This window comes from Paroedura picta, chromosome 6 (assembly GCF_049243985.1).
Source record: "Paroedura picta isolate Pp20150507F chromosome 6, Ppicta_v3.0, whole genome shotgun sequence".
In the NCBI taxonomy this organism is placed as follows: Eukaryota; Metazoa; Chordata; class Lepidosauria; order Squamata; family Gekkonidae; genus Paroedura; species Paroedura picta.
Genome location: NC_135374.1, coordinates 107,016,841 through 107,036,795, shown reverse-complemented (window position 1 = coordinate 107,036,795; position 19,955 = coordinate 107,016,841).

The following is a 19,955-nucleotide window of genomic DNA, read 5'->3' as shown; positions in this document are numbered from 1 at the left end:
CATGTGGGAGAGCGCAGAATCAAACCCGGCGAGCCAGATTAGAAGTCTGCACTCCTAACCACTACACCAAACTGGCTCTCTGTGAACTGCCATGAGCCGGTTGGTCCAGGAGTGGCAGTATAAAAACCCAATAATAAAGAAATAAAAATAAAGCGAATGCCAGCCAGAATATGGGGAATGCCCAGAGGAGGGAAACAGAAACTAGTGTGCAGAGGGGGCTATAGGGTGAAACAAGGCTCCTTACAAAAATCCTTGCAAGTTCCTCATCATGCAGCTAAGTGTGGCAGCCAGAACTGGAGAACTCAGCAAAGCTTGTCTCAGGGGTAGGAAAAAAATGGAAAAAAATTCATATGGGAGGAAGGTAAAGGTAAGTAGGCTGGTTGGAGGGAAGGAGAAGAGGAGAAATGAGACCCTCTCCTCATATAAGTCCTTTTGAATTGCTCCCTTAAATGCATATAATGCAGATTTATTTACACAGGGAAAAAAGATCATTGAAAACAATATATACATGGTGTAGAGAAGATTTGGATATAAACTAAATGGTGAAAAAAGAAAGAATAATTCATTCATTTCACCCAAGGGAAAAGTGAAATCACTATAGGGATATCAGGGTCATAACCGCAGGCATGAGAGATTCAAAGTCATGCTTATTTTAGTCCAATTATCCCCTCTCTGTACTTGTATCATCCAACATCTTTTACTTTTCAGGACCTTTAACCATGTTAATACTGGGATCCTTCCGCTGCTTACCATAATTGTGTCCTTTATTCCCCCTTCAATGCGTTCCTTTTGCACTCCCCCTCAGAAATGCTGGTGGCGAGGAATACATTTTCTAATAACTGTTTGCCAAGAATGAACTTAATCACAGAGCCGTTTCCCAAATCATATTCAGCGAGCCAGCTATCTGATGCTTCCAGAAGTTATGCAGAATGATTTATGGTGATGCTATTCTAAAATATTCACGTGGTTTTTAGCCATTTATGGAATTGACCCTGAACAGCTTCTTCATAAAGCAAGAGATAATTGAATAAACAGGCAATGGGAAGAAAATAACAGCCGGGTCAGCAAAATAGTTGCTTCCATTCACATGGGCCGGTAATGGGATGGCGTACTTCAAATGTGCAAGCTGCTAGTAATTTTTCTTCCACAACAAACTGAAATAGCATCATTTCGGTTTTACTTTAATTCAAACTTTGATCATTCCTGTGGTAGCTGCTGGAGACCATGGAGAACAAAAGGGAGAGACTGTTTACCTAATGCCTTTTGGGGTCACCATTCTGCTTAGCTAACTGTGCGGCCTTCTATCTGTCTGGAGGGCTGTTCCCTCCTTAGCTGAGTAGCAGGGTACACACCCACAGAAAGAATAAAATTAGTAAGAATCTGATTATCACAGGTTATTTGGAAACACAGACCTGCTCCGGGGCTCCCATTCCTTGCCTCCACTCTATCATCCTGGCCTGAAGACTTCCCCCACCTCCTCCTTGCTCCTTCCCCCATCCCCTCTGTCTATCTTACATGCAGATGCACATATACATGCACAAACAGACTGCTTCCTCCCCACACTTCCTTCTCCCTTGTCTCTCCTTTCCTCTTGCTTCAGGAGGGCTGAAAAGTGACTGGCTAGGCGTGGCTCTGAGCCCCACTCATACTGCTACCGCTACCAGCCATCTTCTACTGCCAGCCCTGGCATCAGGAGGGCCATGAGAAGGAATGGGTGTGGCAGCTGGCCAGGTGCAGCCCTGAGCCCCACTTGCACTGCTGCTGCTGCCAGTCATCACCTATCATTCTTCGCTGCCACCACCTTAGCTGCCCATCCTGTGGCTACATTCTTTGGTGCTGTCAGCCTTGGTTGGAGCCTGGCATGTCGATGGGAGCAGTTGAGTAAGCAGGGCTCAGCTCTGGGCCTGGCCAGCTGCCTCTGCTGCCCATCTTCTTTTGCTTCTACTGGCATAGTCCCTATTTCCCTGTCACCTGCCTGTCTGTCATGGGTGGGGTGGTACAAATGGATGTCATGTCTGTAGTCATTTGTTTTTCAAGTAGCATGCCAGTAGATGTGTTTCCACATCAAAAATTGGTTGGCAGAGTTTAAATATCCAAAGGAGGAATGAAGCACCTGTTACTGAAAGAAGAAATGGTTCATTGAGGGGAAAAAAACAACAACTATGTAAAGGAAGGAACAGAGAGTCCTAACTGACATATTTTGGAGAGAATGCAGAGAAGAAATGCGCTCAAAGGAACTGGAAATCTTCAACTGAGACAATCAGGACACGAGATTATTTGAAAAATATGAGGAAGTTCGTAGTCTAAATATGTTAACTGTATATCTCACCCAATGCCCCATGAAGGAATAATGCACACTACAGATCTTGCATATTGCAACCAATTTTACCCTCCAGGCACAATGTTAAGTGGGCTTATATAGAAATTAACAAGGCAAACGGGGAGACCCAATCCCCTCCTCACGCACAGAAGAATTAATAACAACATCTATCTGTTGGGATTCAAATCGCTGCAAATAGAGGGGTGGTTACAGAGCAGGACTTTTCTGTTTCTGCATACTGATGCAGCCCAGTGATCTATCTTGAAATTGGAAGTTCAAAGATCCCTGGAAACATAATAGAGGAAAGTTCAGGGGGTCTGCAGTAGAACGGCAGAACTGATAAAGACTATATCCCTGCTCTCCCTTGCATTCTGGGATCTAACCATTTGATATATTACAGATGTAATTAGTAGTGAAGTCTTCAATCTAAGGGATTGCTTGCATGGCATTAAATCCCATTAAAGGGAATACAGCCCATTCAATTGTTGTCAATAGAACAAAAGTTACAGGGGGTGTTACTATAGATTCAAGTGGGTAGACATGTTGGTCTGAAGTAGCAAAACAAAACTGAGTCCAGTAGCATCTTTAAGACCAAGGTGCTATTCAAGGTGTCAGCTTTCGACTGCATGCACTGTAGACCAATGAACACATGGTGCCTTCCTACTGAACAGAGTTGCCCACTGTGGCACGGATGGAGACAACTAATCCCTTTATGTGTTCCCCTGCTTATGCCAGCTTCCTGTGCACAACAAAGGGTCACCCCACACATACAAATAGATCCAAATATGGAGCAGTGTGGGCATGCTCAAATATTCAAGCTTCTGATATTTGTTCAGAGGGTGATGTGCAAAATTATCATTCAGTGTTATGGAAGACAACATCATTTGTCATAGATTCAGTTGCACACTGAACCTACAGATCTTCCCCAGTTTTCCATAATGGATGGAAGGAAATATTATGTTAAGAATCTTATATTGAGTTATTTGAACATGAAAATGGCAGATCAAATTGAGACTGTAATTTCATTTACAAAATAATAAATTTTTGGAGGAACATCTCGAAAATCTCTCTCTAAAAGATGAAAAATTAAGCGTGAAACCTCTAAAGGTTATTAGTGCAGGGGGTTGGACTAGATAACCCATGTCATCCCTTCCAACTCGCTTTCTATTTTCCTTTCTGAAAGCTTTGAGTCAACACTACTTGTTTAAAGTATCTGTGTCTAAGGATGCTAAATTTCTATTTTTGCATCACCCTATGCTTTATTAATCCATGTCATGTGATATTCATGATGTACAGCCATGTAACACTGCATAGAGGCTTCCTGCGAACTATTATTAGAAACAAGTTGGAACGGAAACACAATATTTCTGTACAAAAGCATATAAAAATGCCAATAGGTATCATAAAAACATTATAACCCCTCCTTAGAACTCACAGGGCATTTTGGCACATTCATAAACAAGTGGAGGACTGGAGAATCAAACCTCGCTAACTAAATTATAAGCTCTTTACTACTACACCAAGCTGGCTCTCTGACTACTTTCAGAAAGTCTCTGAAAAAGGAGCAAGCACATTTTCTAAACAAGAATTTTTGTTGTTGTGATGGTCCATGCTCATCTTCACTGTCTTCATCCAAAGCTTGCCTCAGTCATCAAAGGACATGGCCATGTTCCCTGCGTTGAGCAGGGGGTAGGACTAGATGGCCTGTATGGCCCCTTCCAACTCTATGATTCTATCAGAACTATCTCTCATTGATTGTAGCTGAGTCTGTAGGTATGGACACTAGCTTCTCCTCCTCAAGAACTATGTTGGCTTTTTCCCCCTTTCTTTTTGATGCACTGTGATGCCATTATGTTCCACATTCATGCCACCTTCCTGTTGTTTCTTGCCTTCTGAAGCAAAGGACATGGCCATGTTCCCTGAATGAGAAGGATGCTCCCTTTTACAGAAGGGTAGAAGCTTTCCATGGTGCTTAATTTGTTCAGTTCCTTTAATCAAACTTTCATTTGGTCATATACTCTGTGTCCCACTTTCTCCTTATGCACTTAACACAAACAGACTGGGACCCAATGATAACTTTTTAATTATTTGTCACTTTGAATCCGTACGACTCAGGCTCATTAAACGGGAAAGGAGAGAACATTAGCTTGAAGGCCCTAGTGAGGAGAGGCAACTGAAGAGGGGAATACCCAGATGGTAGTGAAGAGTTTGTAACAGCATTTGCATTTCCAAAAAAAGCCCAGTATAAATGGTTGAACCACAAATGCATACTGTCAGGTGTCAAATGTCACTGGTTGCCATCTCTGGCTTGGGGAATCCTTGGAGATTTGGGGGTGAAATGCAGGGAAGCTCAATAGGATTGTGGTTTCATAAAATCTACTCTCCAAAGATGCCATTTCCTCCATGGGAACTTATCTCTGTTCCCTGGAGTTCCAGTGTAATGATGAGAATGTTCCAGCTGCCTCCTGGAGAATGGCAGCCCTATTTGTCTGTTGTGATGTAGAAAGATGGTTGCAACAAATGAGCAGGATAGCCCTGTCTGTTGGGCCATGAACTCATCATCTCAGCTCAGTAAACATTATAAAACCCAAACTGACAAGTCATCCACAACCTGATTGGCCTCATCCAGGAATGGCCCACCCAGGTAGTTTAGACCCAATCTGGAGACAGCCCTCAGCCAGAAAGGGCTTAATAAGGAATCAGCTCTTTGCCTCCAGTTTCAGAAGTTTGCTGGAAGGAAGAGGAGCCAGCCTTACAACATGTCCTGCTGCCCGTAAGTTACCTTGGTCTCCTAGCCTCTTTCAACGGAGGACATGGAGGGGAGCTAAGGCAGCCCCCGTGAGCCTTCTGGAGGTGGGGAAGCCTCAGAAGGACCAGAAATGCCCCCTGCCACAGCCCTCTAGGATCCAGGGTGCCGAGGAAATATATCTGCCCTGGCAATGCTTACTCATGAGTAAGTGATGTTCCTCATCCAGGAAGGCCCTCCCTGGTAGTTTAGCCCCAATCAACAGTCAATTTCATGAAAAGTCAGCCCACAGTAAGGAAGGTAATAACAAGGTGTCAGCTCTTCACCTCCAACTTCCTGCCAGTTGCTGGGTGGAAGAGGAGCCAGCCTTAGAACATGCCCTGCTGACAATAAGTTTCCTTGGGTGTCTGGCCTCTTTAAACACAGAAGACATGGGGGGAATGCTGGGGCAGCATCTGTAAGTCTTCTGGAGGTGGGGGGGGGCTTCAGGCAGCCCAGAAATGCCCCCCTGTGTACCCTCTGGGATCCAGGGTGCTGAGGAAATACCTCTGCCCTGGGAATTTTTATTCATGAGTAAGTGATGGCCTTCATCCAGGGATGAACCCCTCTGGTAATTTAGCCACAATCAGGAGGAAGCCCTCAGCCAGAAAGGTCTCTCCACCTCCAACTTCCTGCCAGTTTCAGAAGTTTGCTGGCTGGAAGAGGAGCCAGCCTCAGAACAGACCTGACTGCCAGTAAATTGCCATGGCCTCTTTCAACTCAGAGAACATGGGGGGAACTGGGACAGGCTCTGCTTGCCTTCTGGAGGTAGGGGGTTCAGGAGGCCCAGAAAACGACCCCCTGCAGGCCCTCTAGCTCCCAGGATGCCCAGGAAAACCTCTGCCATGGGAATGTTTACTCATGAATAAGTCATGTGAGGTTTGCAATTTGCAATCTAAGAAGGGAGGAATGTTTTCGGGGTGGCCATCACAGGCAATTGCAGTAGGAAAAATAATGCTGAAGTTAGTGAGACTAGGAAGATGTGGCCTTTCCCTTTGCATATAGAGACTACCTTGGTCTTGATGATCCAAGATCATTACAATAAAGCAAATTTGAGATCAATTCCATGAAAGATGTGGCAACTGTAAAGGGAGCACAGAAGCACCATGGGGACATGTGACTTGCCAGTACAGAGTTTCCCAGTAATAACTTCCCAGTAGAAGAAGATTTGTTTTTTATAACCTGGTTTTCACTGCCCAAAGGAGTCTCAAGAGTGGCTTATAATTGCCTTCCTTTCCTCTCCCCACAACAGGTACCCTGTGAGGTAGGTGAAACTGAAAGAAACTGCTGCGTGAGAACAGTTTCTTTGTCTAGCCCAAGGCCACCCAGTATGTGGAGGAGCAGGGAATCAAATCCAGCTCATCACATTAGAAGACACTGCTCTTAACCACTACACTAAACTGTACAAATTGCCATTGCCTGAAAGAGATGTAGGTAAAGCACAGGCAAAAGGAGCTGTTGCGGAAGAACAATGTAAAGTCTTTTCTGACTTGCTCTTTGACTGTCATGGGATTCTTTTTTCTTGAAATTTGGACTGTCTGGCCAATGGCTTTTCAGAGCAATTCAAGGAAGAAAACACTCAAGTGTTTCCTACATGGAGAGGTGAATGTATGGTTAATAAGTTTTGCCATTCCAGGAGAAAATAATACTTTTGTCTTCTGTGTTCTCTCTCTCTGTGTATTTGTGCTTTCATTCTGGGGGTTCTCCAGGTCCTGCCTGGAGGTTGGCATTCCTGAACAGTGGCAGGGATGCCAGCCTCCAGGTGGGACCTGAAGATTAAACTTCTGCGGTTTCATGAAGCCTGAAGGATGTTTCAAGGGTGTCTCAATGTTAAAAAAAAAATGAGAAAAGCTGTCATAGAGGCAGTAATTGAGAAACCATCTGTAAGTTCTTTGCCGACCAATGTTTTCATGTTCGTTTGTAACATGCAACTGTTTTTGATTTATTTTGATATTGATAGCAACAGGATTCTGGATCAGGTGCACCCATCACCCAATTCAAAAGAACCCTGACCATTTCCTCAGATCTGAGGGAAGCACTTATGACAGAACTGTGCTAGACATCCAGAGAAGAAATCTATGTAAAGTTAGTACTGAACTTGTAATGAATCCTCTAATTGCATTTGTTCTTGCATTTGATCTTATGTTGCCCAAATAGATAAGGAGCAATATTAATTAGCTGAGCCTTTGTTCCGATGCAACAGAAGCATTTTCAAAGTATTTGGTTGTGGGCCTGGTTGAAAAGATGAAGGACGTCTATCCTTGCAAGAAGTGCCTGGTTACGGATTAGTTCTGACAAGGTTACCTTGCATTATATCACCGTCTGTAGCCTAGAAGAAATGCATGCTAAACATTTTTGAAAGAAACTAGTTAATGATGCTGTTCCTAGGGATGTGCCATTCAGCTGTATAAAGGTTCAAAATTAATTTATTAGTGTCACATTTTGAAGATTCTAAATCTGACTGTTACCTTGGAAGTCTACAAGAGATGGCACATTACTTCTAATGTGAATTGTTACTTTTCTTGATCGCTTGTGCATTTTACACAATTACATCTCACCCCATATCCCGTATACGACATGATCGTTTGGCCCTGAAGTTTATACTTTTTTCTTCTTCACAATCTTTCCCTCTTTCTTTTCCTCTCTCCTTCTCCTTCTGCCAAAGGCCAGCCCAGTGTGGTGTTGTGGTTAAGAGTGGAAGACTCTAATGTGGAGAACTGGGTTTGATTCCCTACTCCTCCACAGGTAGCCAGCTAGGTGAGCTTGGGCTAGTCAGTTCAAACGGGGCTGTTCTCACAGAGCAGTTCCCTTAGCCCAACCTCCCTCACAGGGTGTCTGTTGTGGGGAGAGGAAAGGACAGGTATTTGTAAGCCGCTTTCAGACTCCTTCAGAGAGGTATGAAAAGCAGCTGTTCTTCTTCCTTCTTTGCTGTCCAGACTGCCAAGTAACATCTTCTTCCCAAACCCTGCCATTGTGCTCCCTTCCACTGAGGTGGTGTTGAGTACATAATTGTTGACGTTTTTTGCAGGAAAGGTGCCTGACTTTTACAATAAGTTTGCAGACCTCTAGATTCAAGTGGGTAGTCATGTTGGTCTGAAGCATCAGAACAAATTTAGGGAATTTCTGCACATTGATAAAATTAGCGTAACACTAAAAACTAATGCACCTCCTGCCATTCCTCACCTCCTGGCTCTCTCGCTTCCCTCTGCCTCCTTCTTTCACTTCTTGACACTCTGCATACATGCTTGTAATGGTGGAAGAGAGCTAGACTATACACACACTTCTCCTCCACCTGTCAGTCATGCAAGTCAGCCAATCAACTTTCTCCCTCTTTTAAAGGGGCCACAAGGCAAGGTAATATTTTTTTAAGTCAAATTTCTCCATTTCGATGCCTATGCATATAAGCAAAGATGCATCCTACTTCTTTTTAATGTCACCCATTTTGTATTCATGAGCCTTGTAGCCTTTACAAATTGATCTTGTTCCCAAATTTGTGTGTGTGTGTGTGTGTGGGGGGGGGTTGTTAGAGAGGAATGCATTGTGTGTAAACTGGAGGGGGGAAAGGTTTTCTTTCTTTTTTTTTGTTTCTTTTTTGACTTTGTCTGGATGATTAAACGTGTACGCGTATGCTGTTTTGTGGGTAGGCTGGCCAGCATTTTCAGTGTTAATTTCCTGGCCTCAACCACAGGTGGAATAAGTCTTGGGGTTAGGGGATAGGGGACCCTTCTAGACTTTAAACATAATATTTCTCAATCACCTCCATTGTAATTGAAATATTTCCACATTAAAAAAAATATTGGCTCTGCTGCATATGGAAAAGAACTGTCACAAGCTGCCCTCCACTCTATCTGAATTTAGTTTTTGATTTTGAGTCTTTACCCACATGTACGCATGCACACGCACAAATGCACACATGCACATACACACCCCTGTCATTGGGAAAGTGCACAGACCACTATTATCCAAGTCACTGCTATGAAGCAAGCATGCCAGTTCTGTTTTAACATTCCCCACCGGCGATGTAAAAAAAAAAAATCCAAATCATGTAGATTAAGTTGACTTTTTATACATTTCATGGGTCAGGTAAGAACTCTGAATGTCAAGTGAAAAGTGAGTTCTTGCAAAATAGTATTTTTTAAAGAAAAAAAATATGTATCAGCGTGAGACTGCCTCATAATTCCAAAACAGCACATGGCTCATGAATAAAAGGGAGAAATTTGGCTTAAAAAAAAAAGGAACAGGAAAAGTGGAGGGCGAATAGATTGAAGGGGGCTTAATGCATTGCGGTGGCTATATACAACAGGCTTTAGAAAACAGGGTTCCCTCAGGAAATGGGGAAAGGATGAATGCAGCCTACTGGCAGGCATAATTGCACTGCACAAAAAGGGAGAAATTAAGAACGTACACATGTGACACGCCATCTGTGGCAGCTGCTTGTTGTTTCTGCCACGTGCATCTGTTCCTATTCAGCTATAGGGCAGTACTTCATCATCATTTGTAGGGCCTAAATATCAGAGGACAAAATTAAAAGTTCAGTCCTCCAACCCCCCCCCTCCCGCAAGTCTCATTGACTCCTAAGCATGTCATTAAACCAGAAGTTTCATTATGGACTAGCCAACAAGCAAAGGGGGGTGGGATATGCGCCCAGCTAAGTCACTGAATGCAAAACACTTTGGTCGACAAGGTTTGAGAGGCTGTTGTGGGACCGAAGCCCCAGATTCCGGCCTCTGCTCCACAAGGCTTATGAAAAGGGGGACAAAAAGATCCCTCTTCAGAGTTGGTTCCCTTAGGATGGAAGAGGGACTCCAGCAGGTGCGCCCCTGCTCAAAACACTTCAACTGAATCAAAATCGGTCCAATTGCTGAGTGTCCTGAAAACTGAATCTCACATTTGCACTGAACTTGGCTAGAGCACCTAGGTTTGGCCTCCAGGCATTTTCCTTCTTCTCCTACCGTCGCTTACAGTAAAAAGTTTGAGTCCGGTAGTACCTCTGAGGTGAACAAGGTTTTATTCATGGTATAAGCTTCCGTGTGTAATCTGACCTCTTCAGATACAGTGGAACCGACCTTCCTCTGCCAGACATACAGGTAGAGAGATTTAATTGCCAGGAAGATTCAGCTAGAGTTCAGAGGGAGAAATAATGGGGCAGTTATAGCTGAGATGGGATTGAGGCAGTTATCAGAGTCTTGTGAAGGGCTGCCAGGCAACATACAGATGCAAGAGTTACAGAGTTAAGTGGATGGCGATAGACATTGCAGCAATTGAATTGAGTGGCAACAATTTTTCGTACACACCGAAGGCATACCATCCTCTGCCATCTCTCTCTCTCGTTCCAGAATGCAAGGAGGTCAGGACATCATGCTTGCCACCTTTCTCATCTCTCCCCCCCCCAAATAAAAATAATATGGATAGCCTTGACCATTTCCCCTCTCAGGACCATTCACTCATTCACAAAGACATCAGTCGACAGGGTAGTACAGCCCCTATTAATAAGAGTCTCTGAGTCAAACAGAGTTATGGAGGTTGGGAGCTCAAACACTAATTCATTTTCCTGCTGCTACCATTCATTTATACCCTATAATACATATATAGACTGAGATATTAAATTGGCTGTGTGTGTTTATTTCATTTAGACCTTTCTGCACTCTCCCACATGCAACCAGCTGGGTGACCTTGGGCTCACCACAGCACTGATAAAGTTGTTCTGACCGAGCAGGAATATCAGGAGTCTGCATAGCAAATGTGGGATAACCAAAGGGACTGTCATGCAGACTCCTGATACTCCTGCATGACAGTCCCTTTGGTTATCCCACATTTGCTATGGGCTCCATTCTGTAAGGCACTCAAGGCTGTACTGGTAGCAATCCAGAATGTTTGTGGTGACTGATGAAATGGTCTTTCAGAGGTAGTGATAAAAGGATAAAAACACTTTGGAGATTCAGAGAGCCATATCATGTGATTTTGTATAGGCAAACCTTGGATGGGTGATGAAGTAGAATTCTTGGTTAAACTTGTTTGACTGGAAAATATGTGAATGGAAGTGGCAGCTCTTTTATGCCGATTTTTTGTCTTAATCCTACACTATGATTGGAAAGTATTAGTGGTGATTTTTAAATATATATACTCTAATGTGTATATATAGACAGAAGACAAGCAGAAGAAAATATTGTAAATAATGATTGTAAATAACTGTAAAGGAATATTGCCTGACTCTGCTTATTAAGTTGAAACCCTACTAGCTTTTTATGTTGGCCATGATTTGATGGAAGAAGAAGAAATGAAAGTGGGAGAGAGAGAGAGAGAGAGAGAGAGAGAGAGAGAGAGAGAGAGAGAGAACACTAAATTATATAATGTTGTATTTCAATGTGATGCCTCTTTTCAAATTCACTACTGTTGGTATATAAGAAATCCCCTGAACAAGGAGAAATAATTTCATTGGCCTCTGAATAGTCTTGGGAACCATCAAGATTGCTACTGGAAGCAGAAAAATCAGAAATAGATGAATACTGCCATAGGCAGGATTGCTTTTATTCAGCACAACAGGAAGGGCGAGAAATGGATGTTATGTACAAGACTTCACAAGCTGCATGAGAAAGAGACCTCATATCTTCTTCTCCCTCCACCCCCCAGTTATGCAACAAAAGCAAACCGCCTCCATCCGGGGAAATATAGATGTCCTTCCTTCTATTCCTTCATTGTGCCAGAATGTTTTCATTCTTCCCGAATCCCAGTTGAACTAGAATTTCTAAAAAAAAATAAAAAATCTCGCAACTTTGTTGGAATATGCAAGATCTGTAGTGTGCATGATTGAAAAGAAGATGAGAAAATGTCCTCCAGCGGGCATTGGAGTATAGGTGTATTTAGCTTAGTTAGAATAGGAATTTCTGGGTATTTTTCAAATAGTCTCTTTCTAGTTCCTGATTGGCTTATTAGGAGACTAGCTGCCCCTTTGAACACACTTCTTCCCTGCTTGCTTCCAGAACAGAATCAATGAAGAAGACAGAGTTAGTTTAGGGCATTCTCCTTTTTCTATATTAACTTGTTTATCTTCTAAATAAAACTATTTCATTGTTTTAAGCATTTTGGTGCTTTACCCTCTTTGTATATTTGAACTTTGCCAACTAATTTAAGCACCTGCAGTTTGCTATAGCTTCCAATTCCAGTTGATTTGAAATGTTTGGTTACTAATGCCCATAGGAATATTGATAAAACAGCTCTTAAAAAACCGTATCTTGATGCAACTAGATTACAATTTTATGTGCAGTGCTATTTATAGCCATGTGTGATAAATTTGCAGTGATTGATCACGAAGCAAAAATAAATCCCGTGAGAAGGACTCTCAACCCTTATGTGGAACACATCCACATAAGGAGGGGAGGGGGATTGCACGAGTCCTCCCTCCTCTCTCTCAAACACACACATACACATACCCAGAAAAAGATTTCTTTACCTCCCACTTCCCCCTGCCCTCTTGCTTTCCCGACCTAATCGCTAGTCCCTCCTCCATCCCCCTCTATCAGACACATGCACAGAGAGAGAGAGAGAGACAGAGAGAGACTCATACAACTTCCCCCTCTCCCTTCTTCCTCTTTACCCTTGAGGATACTGTGTTAAATCTACCACTCTGTGGGAATCACAGGTAGTGTTCGGGGGGCTTGACTGACCCGCTACAACTCCGCTGCTCCCTGAGATTCACTGGGTGGTATTGGAAGGGCAGGGCTGGCCTGTGCCACCTCCACAGCTCCCTGAGACTCGTTGCAGCACTGGTGAGCTTGGGTGGCCCGTGCCGCCTCTGGAACTCCATGGGACTTGTCAGGCAGTGTTGGCAGGGATGGACAGCCTGAAACACCTCCACCACTCCCCAAGATTTGTGGGCAGTGTTGGCAGGGCTTGGCTGGGCTGTGCCCCCTCCACCACTCCCCAAGACCTGTAGGCAGCATTGGCCAGGCTTGGCTGGCCCAAATCACTTCAACTGCTCCCCAGAAAACTACGGTTGGTTCCCTATGGCTGGGCCAGCCTCCTCAGCTGCGGCCACCACCACTGGCCACCACTATGGTGGCCTCCTCCAGCTATCTTCTAGCACGCTCTGGGGGGGGCAGGTCTCATGGACTGTGAGAACTTCTGTTTCACTGAACTTGCTAGTAGATGTGTTCCACATCAATAATCTGGATCTAACCCCATTAAGAGTCTATTGGGACAATCCTATCTCAGTTGCTTCTCATAACTTCTGTTCTTCTACTGAACAAGACCTATTTGTATTTATCTTTGACTCTCATTCTTTTCTGTTGCCACCTGTCTGATGTCTCAGCCTTCTGATATCTGTGGGGCAAGAATTAGGAATACTTTCCCAGCAGTCCTGGGGTCACTGGGTCTGCATGGACCACTAGCCATGAGGGTCAGGGTCTGCAATGGTGAAGAGGAAGGAGGTGAATGACCCCTTCCTCTCTCCTACATCATGGTAATGCTTTAAATAAAGAGGTGGGAAGAGCCAACTTGCTCTTTTTTCCAACTGCAGGCTTGGAACCTACATTGCTATACGCCATAGGTTCTGCACTCCAGGAATCAACTGCTGGATGGAAATGAAATATCAATATCAGCTCCTGGCATGCTGTAACCCAGTATCTTCTGCTGTCCCTCCAATGACTTCCCTTCTGAGACTCCCATCCATGTCAATACAACTTTTGTTCACTGTGTCTTTGCACAATGAAGGCCTGTCTGCTCTTCAAAAATCGCAATGCAAACTCATCTGCCCTGCAAACATCAAATGTCCAACATTCCCATCTTCTCCTAGATGTGCCAGAGTGGTGCAATGGTTAAAAGTGGCAGAACCATGTTTGATTCCCCGCTCCTCCTCCATATGCAGACAGCTGGGTGACCATGTGCTTGTTGCAGTTCTCTCACAGCTGTCCTCACAGGGCAGTTCACTTAGAGCTCTCTCTGCCCCATGTACCTCACAGGATGTCTGTTGTAGGAAGAGGAAGGGAAAGGTGTCTGTAAGTCTGTTTGGGACTCCTTCAGGTAGTGAAAAGCAGGTCATAACTTTAAAAAAAAATCCAGCTCTTCTTCTCTTGCTGTATTGCTCTAGTGCTCCTGGGTTCTTTTGATGGTGCATTACTGCTTTCACAGTCTTAAGAGAATCTTTGGATCTTTGTTGTGTAATTATCTCCCTATTCCGGCTTAAACAGTGATATTTTGACTGTATTTTTTGTTCTTTAAGTTTAAGAAACAAAATAGAAGTATAGAGGGGACACAAAGAAGCGGGGCTACATAGCAAATTATACACTGTGAAAATCACTATACATTATCTAGAACAGAACAGGAAGAGATTTTTCTCCTCTCCATCTTTGGAAATTTTTAAGCAGAGGCTGGATAGCCATCTGACGGAGAGGCTGATTCTGTGAAGGCAAAGGGGTGGCAGGTTAGTAGATGAACGTTCTGCATAATGCAGGGGGTTGGTCTAGATGACCCATGAAGTCCCTTCCATCTCTATTATTCTATGATTGTATGATCCCCTTCATTACAATCCTCCCAATATCCTCAACAAAATACAATATTTGATTTCAGACCTTTTAAATCTCAAATTTAAAGTTCTATTGACATAAATAATATATCTTACAGATTTGTGATTACTTTCATTGTCACTACATGTTCCATTTTACATATTTCTTCTTTTCTAAATATTTACCACAACTTCCAATATTTCTGGGTTTGTTTTAAAGAATCAGTTATTCATCTCGCATTAAAAATAAGGCTGCCATATTGTGACTTTCTGATTGATTCTGGGAGAACGTCCAGGGATGAATCTTCTGAGCTCAGTTCCTAAAAACAAGATTCCCTGTCGCAGCATGCCCTGTCAACATACTTCAGGGTGTTTTCTCCCCCTCCTCTTTTACAACAAGAAAAGCCCACAGATGTTCTGAAATATGCAGTCTTTCTCTTTTGCCTGAGCATGATTAGTTAACAGATTACTGAACTGAAAACATTTCTAAATGCATGGGTCTCTTCCTGCAATCATTAATTTCAGTACATTCATCAGCTCCAGGATTTAGTTTTATTTTATTTATATTATTTTGCATCTCTGCTCACATAACTACGTTCCTTGCTAATTTGGTTGTGTGACAATTTTTTCCCCAAATCCAAGCTCATGTTAACAGACTTAGACACATTTGTCTAGAAAAACATTTCCCTGTACCCAAAGTTGACCCGCGTCTCTATGTGACTGTAATGTTGGCGAGCTAGATTTTTTTTGTTTGTTTCATGGTAAATCCCAAAGACAAAACTAAATCAGATTCTTTTTTTGCCAAGGGCAAAGAAATGTTTCTAATGATCTCCCCCACCTTCCTTCAAAGGGGAGGGGGGAATCACCAAAAAAAACCCAAACAAGCAAAAATAACCCCCCAAAAGTGAGGCAGCCAATCTGGCAGTTTAGAAACCAACACTAACAATTTATCATACATAATTTAAATATTAGCCCCAGGCATCTGAGCTGATCTGCTATTTGTACCAAGTATACACTCCAAGGGGCCTCTTGCCAGTCGTATGGATGCTACAATGATTCTGCATAAGTGACTGCAAAAGGATACATAAGACTGTCCAGGTATTCAAAACCAATCTGCCCTCTATTTTCCTAGGGGACATGATAAACCGGCCGGAGAAGTCCACAGTTCCTTGCAGGAGAACCGAACAAAAGTCCTTCCTGTTCCCGTACTCCTTTATGCTTCCCCCGGGGGCACGGATAGGGATGTGGCTTCCATCGACGGCCGCAAAACAATGCGGGAATCCAAGCCTGGCAAACCCGTCCATACTCTGGAATAAGGGAAAGAAAAGAATATAAGCCATGGCATGTCAGCGTGGGGTGTATCGCGTCTTCGTTGCTGACCTGTCAAACAAGAAAAAAAATTTAAAGGGCAAAGGGGATAGAATGACACTCACCGCTCCAAGCCGGTCTCCGAGGCACACGACTTTGCTGAACAATTCCGCCTCCATGGCGAGGCAGAACTCCTTAAGGATATCGCCAACCGTAGTGACTCCGAGTCCGAATTGCTGGGCTACTGTCCGGAAGTACTGAGGGGTGGCCAAGTACCACAATGCGACCGCCACCCTTTTTTCCACTGGCACGGGGCGCCGCATGCCAGTGACTTGCCTCTCCATGCGTCCACGTAGAGCCTCCACGAGTTCAAAAAATGTCCCCCTAGACATTCTAAAGTTGGCAATCCAGTGGTCATCATCCCAGCGAGCCCACACAAAATTTTCCCACCAGTCAGAGGATCTTTCGTCCACCCAGAACCATGGGGGGAACCGGACCTCTGCCAGAGCTTGCCAGTGCCTCTTTGCCACCATGGTTGCCCGTTGAGAACGTCTTGTACTGCTGGTCATCGCTCTGGCAATACGTTCTCGGTATTCCTCTGAAGCAGCCCTCCTATGCTGCACAGTGGTGCGGAGACGCTGGACCACCGCAAGCATCTGAGCCAACAATTGAAAAATAATCCTCTCCATTGCAATGTTAACCTGTGCTGCGGGCAGTAGGCTACGCAAACAAAGAGAGGCCGACCGCGTGTCTGCCCAGGTGCATATAAGCAGGTAACCTGTGGGCGTGTACTGTGGGCGGGGATTAACCTATCAAACATATCAATGCATCAACCTCTGGTTCATAGAAAACAATAGAAAACACGTTCCAAGGGCACCAATGATTTGACGATAACGCGTTGCTACGGGTTTTCCTGGTTTTTTTTAAAAAAAGGGAACCCTGACAAGTCCGGCTTTAGGGTCGAGGTCAAAGGTGTGCCCGCAGTTTGATTGACGGGCACGGGAGGCCAGAAGCGCTAAAAAGGGACCTCCTTTGTAGCGAGAAGACGGAGAACCGGAAGCCTGTGGGTTACGAAAGTGACGAGAAGTGAAAGTGCTAAATTCCGCAAAAACCGCAGCTGTGCGTTACGGGCACAGCTAGTTACATTTCGCTAGTTGAAGTAGCGATTTCGCTAACAGCAACCAAATAGCAACTTTGAGCTCTGTGCGAAATGGCCCTGTGACTCCAGTGATGCCATTCATTTCCAAGCATGCAAAGAGGATCTAGCTGCTGCTGTTGTCCTTAACATGTACTACTCTTTGCCTTCATGCCTAGAACACTTGCAGTGCAATCCTAAACAGAAGTTTCATCTTCAAGGTCTATTGAAGTCAATAGGCTTATAGAAAGCTGTATCTCCACCTGGAATTGAATCATTAATGTGCTTAAAAAATACAAAGCAGCTCACCATCAACAATAATAAAACTAGTGCCAGAAAGACATTATAATGTCCTTATGCCCCCCCACTGGGCGCTCCGCTCAATGGGTATTAATTGCTGATGGTTCTGGGCCCCCTGGAAGTGCACCTGGCCCTACCTGGTGGAACAAGCTCCTGGAAGAGCTGCGGGCCCTGTTGGAACTGTCTGGGCTCCTCAGGGCCTGCTAAATGGAGCTCTTCCACTAGGTGTTTGGTTGAGGCCAGGTGGAATGAACTGGGTTGATAAGATAGGGCTGCTCAACCCTGTTACTGACAATGTTTTGACATTCCACTATTATTTATGAGATTTATATTGGCAGTGCTGTTATACGACACCCTTATGAGATCTAGGCTCAGTAGACATCATCAGATAGTATTTGCGCCGCCATCTTGGAAATTAAAATTATTTTTTTTCTTGATAAACTGGATTAGAATTTTTATTATTAGAATGTTTCACTTGGTTTTATATGTATGGAGTTTTTATCCTTATATGTAAACCCCCGTGAGCCAGTATTCCTGGGAGTGGTGGTATATAAATATGATTATAAATAAAAATAAATAAATTATATAAATTCTCATTGGTGTCAACAAAAGGGCTTCAGTTGCATCTTATATGGCCTTCTAAAAGACGGTCAGGAAGCTGTCTTGCAAAAAGTTGGAAGGGATATCTGCTAGGAACTGAGATGTTGAGCATTGGGACTAATCTGTCCTGAGAATTACACCATGCCTATCCTGCAAATAAGCTTGTTTTGGGGGTCAATGAGGAACTGGAATTAATTCTATAAAACTAGTATAATACAGTGGTTTATTTAGTAGAAGAAATGTACTTGGGACTAAACCATGATATTAGCCCAGCACACTCATGATAAAGTTTACTTTAATTATGATCTAGAGCTTACAGTTCTCCATGATTAATAGTTTGGATGCTGACAATGTGCTTGCCCAGCATGAAGTACCATGGGGTATTGGACTGCAGTTGACTTCATGGTGTTTTCATTTCACAACAAGTAAATAATCATAACTGTCCTTTCATGGTCACGTGCTACACTTCTGCCAAATGTCCTACAAGAGATGCCAAGGGTAATTCATTGTGAAAAGACAAGTTGTTTTGTTAGAGTTTATTGCAGTTTTTGCTCCCAGCTTTGCTGACCTTGACAGAAGTGTTCTGAGAGTAGATAATTACAATTTATCTCCCCGTCTTCAAAAAAGAAGCTTTGGTATGTTGACATTTGTACACCTGGAGGACAGCTACTCTCCAATGAACTGATAATAGATATCAGCTCAGCCATAGCATTCCTATGTTTTAGGGCTTTGAAGAAGAAAAAAAATCCCAAATGGAGTTGAGAGAAATTTGAAGAATGTGTCAAGCCTTGACTTATAAAAGGGTTCGCAATGGAGAAGACGTTTAATCGTGGGCCTACACTCATTTGTTTTCCCCAAGCAAACATTGAAATAGAACATTTTATTTAAAAAAATCAATTTTCAATAGACAGTTCTTAAATGTCCACCAGAGTAAAGAATCCTACAACTATTGTTCAAGATATATCACAGAATTGGCAAAAAGCAGTTGTGCACTTATTGAGATCCAAAGCACAGGAGGAGGCCAGATTAAGTGATAAACTCTATATCACCTCTGGCCTCCTCCTGTGCTATGAATTTCAACCACATACATATTTGGATGTGCAATTATCTTAGTAGAATTTGATTCTAAGAATCATAGGTAGGAAATCAATGGAATTGAAAGTTATAGGATTCCTGGTTTATCCAACAAGCAAGAGTCTTAAAGTTACACTCTCCATGCTACAAGAAATCCACCATCTTCTGTGTCCCTTTTCTGCTAACTCATTGCTATTTCCATCAAAGGAGAAAACATACAAGCAAATCATTTTGGAAAGGGTAATTTTTTCTCTCAGAAGTCACACAAGATATTTAAAACCTCTTGTCCCCTCCCATGTCTGATTTACTCCCCTACCATTGTATTTAACTTTTTTTTAAGGGAGTTTCTACTCAGGATGGTAAATTGGAGAGCCAGTTTGGTATGGTGGTTAGGAGTGCGGACTTCTAATCTGGCATGCCGGGTTCAATTCTGCACTCCCCCACATGCAACCAGTTGGGTGACCTTGGGCTCGCCACGGCACTGATAAAACTGTTCTGACCGAGCAGCGATATCAGGGCTCTCTCAGCCTCACCCACCCCACAGGGTGTCTGTTGTGGGGAGAGGAATGGGAAGGCAACTGTAAGCCGCTTTGAGCCTCCTTCAGGTAGGGAAAAGCGGCATATAAGAACCAACTCTTCTTCTTCTTCTAAATTTACTAAGAGTAAAGGTAAAGGTAAAGGTATCCCCTGTGCAAGCACCGGGTCATGTCTGACCCTTGGGGTGACGCTCTCTAGTGTTTTCATGGCAGACTCAATACAGGGTGGTTTGCCAGTGCCTTCCCCAATTACTAAGAGTAGTAACCTCTAATCTGGAGAACTTGGTTTGATTCCATAGTCCTCCCCATGCAGCCAGCAGAGTGACCTTGGGCTAGCCACAGTTCTCTTAGAACTGTTCTCACAGCACTTCTCTCAGAGCTCTGTCAGCCTCATCTAC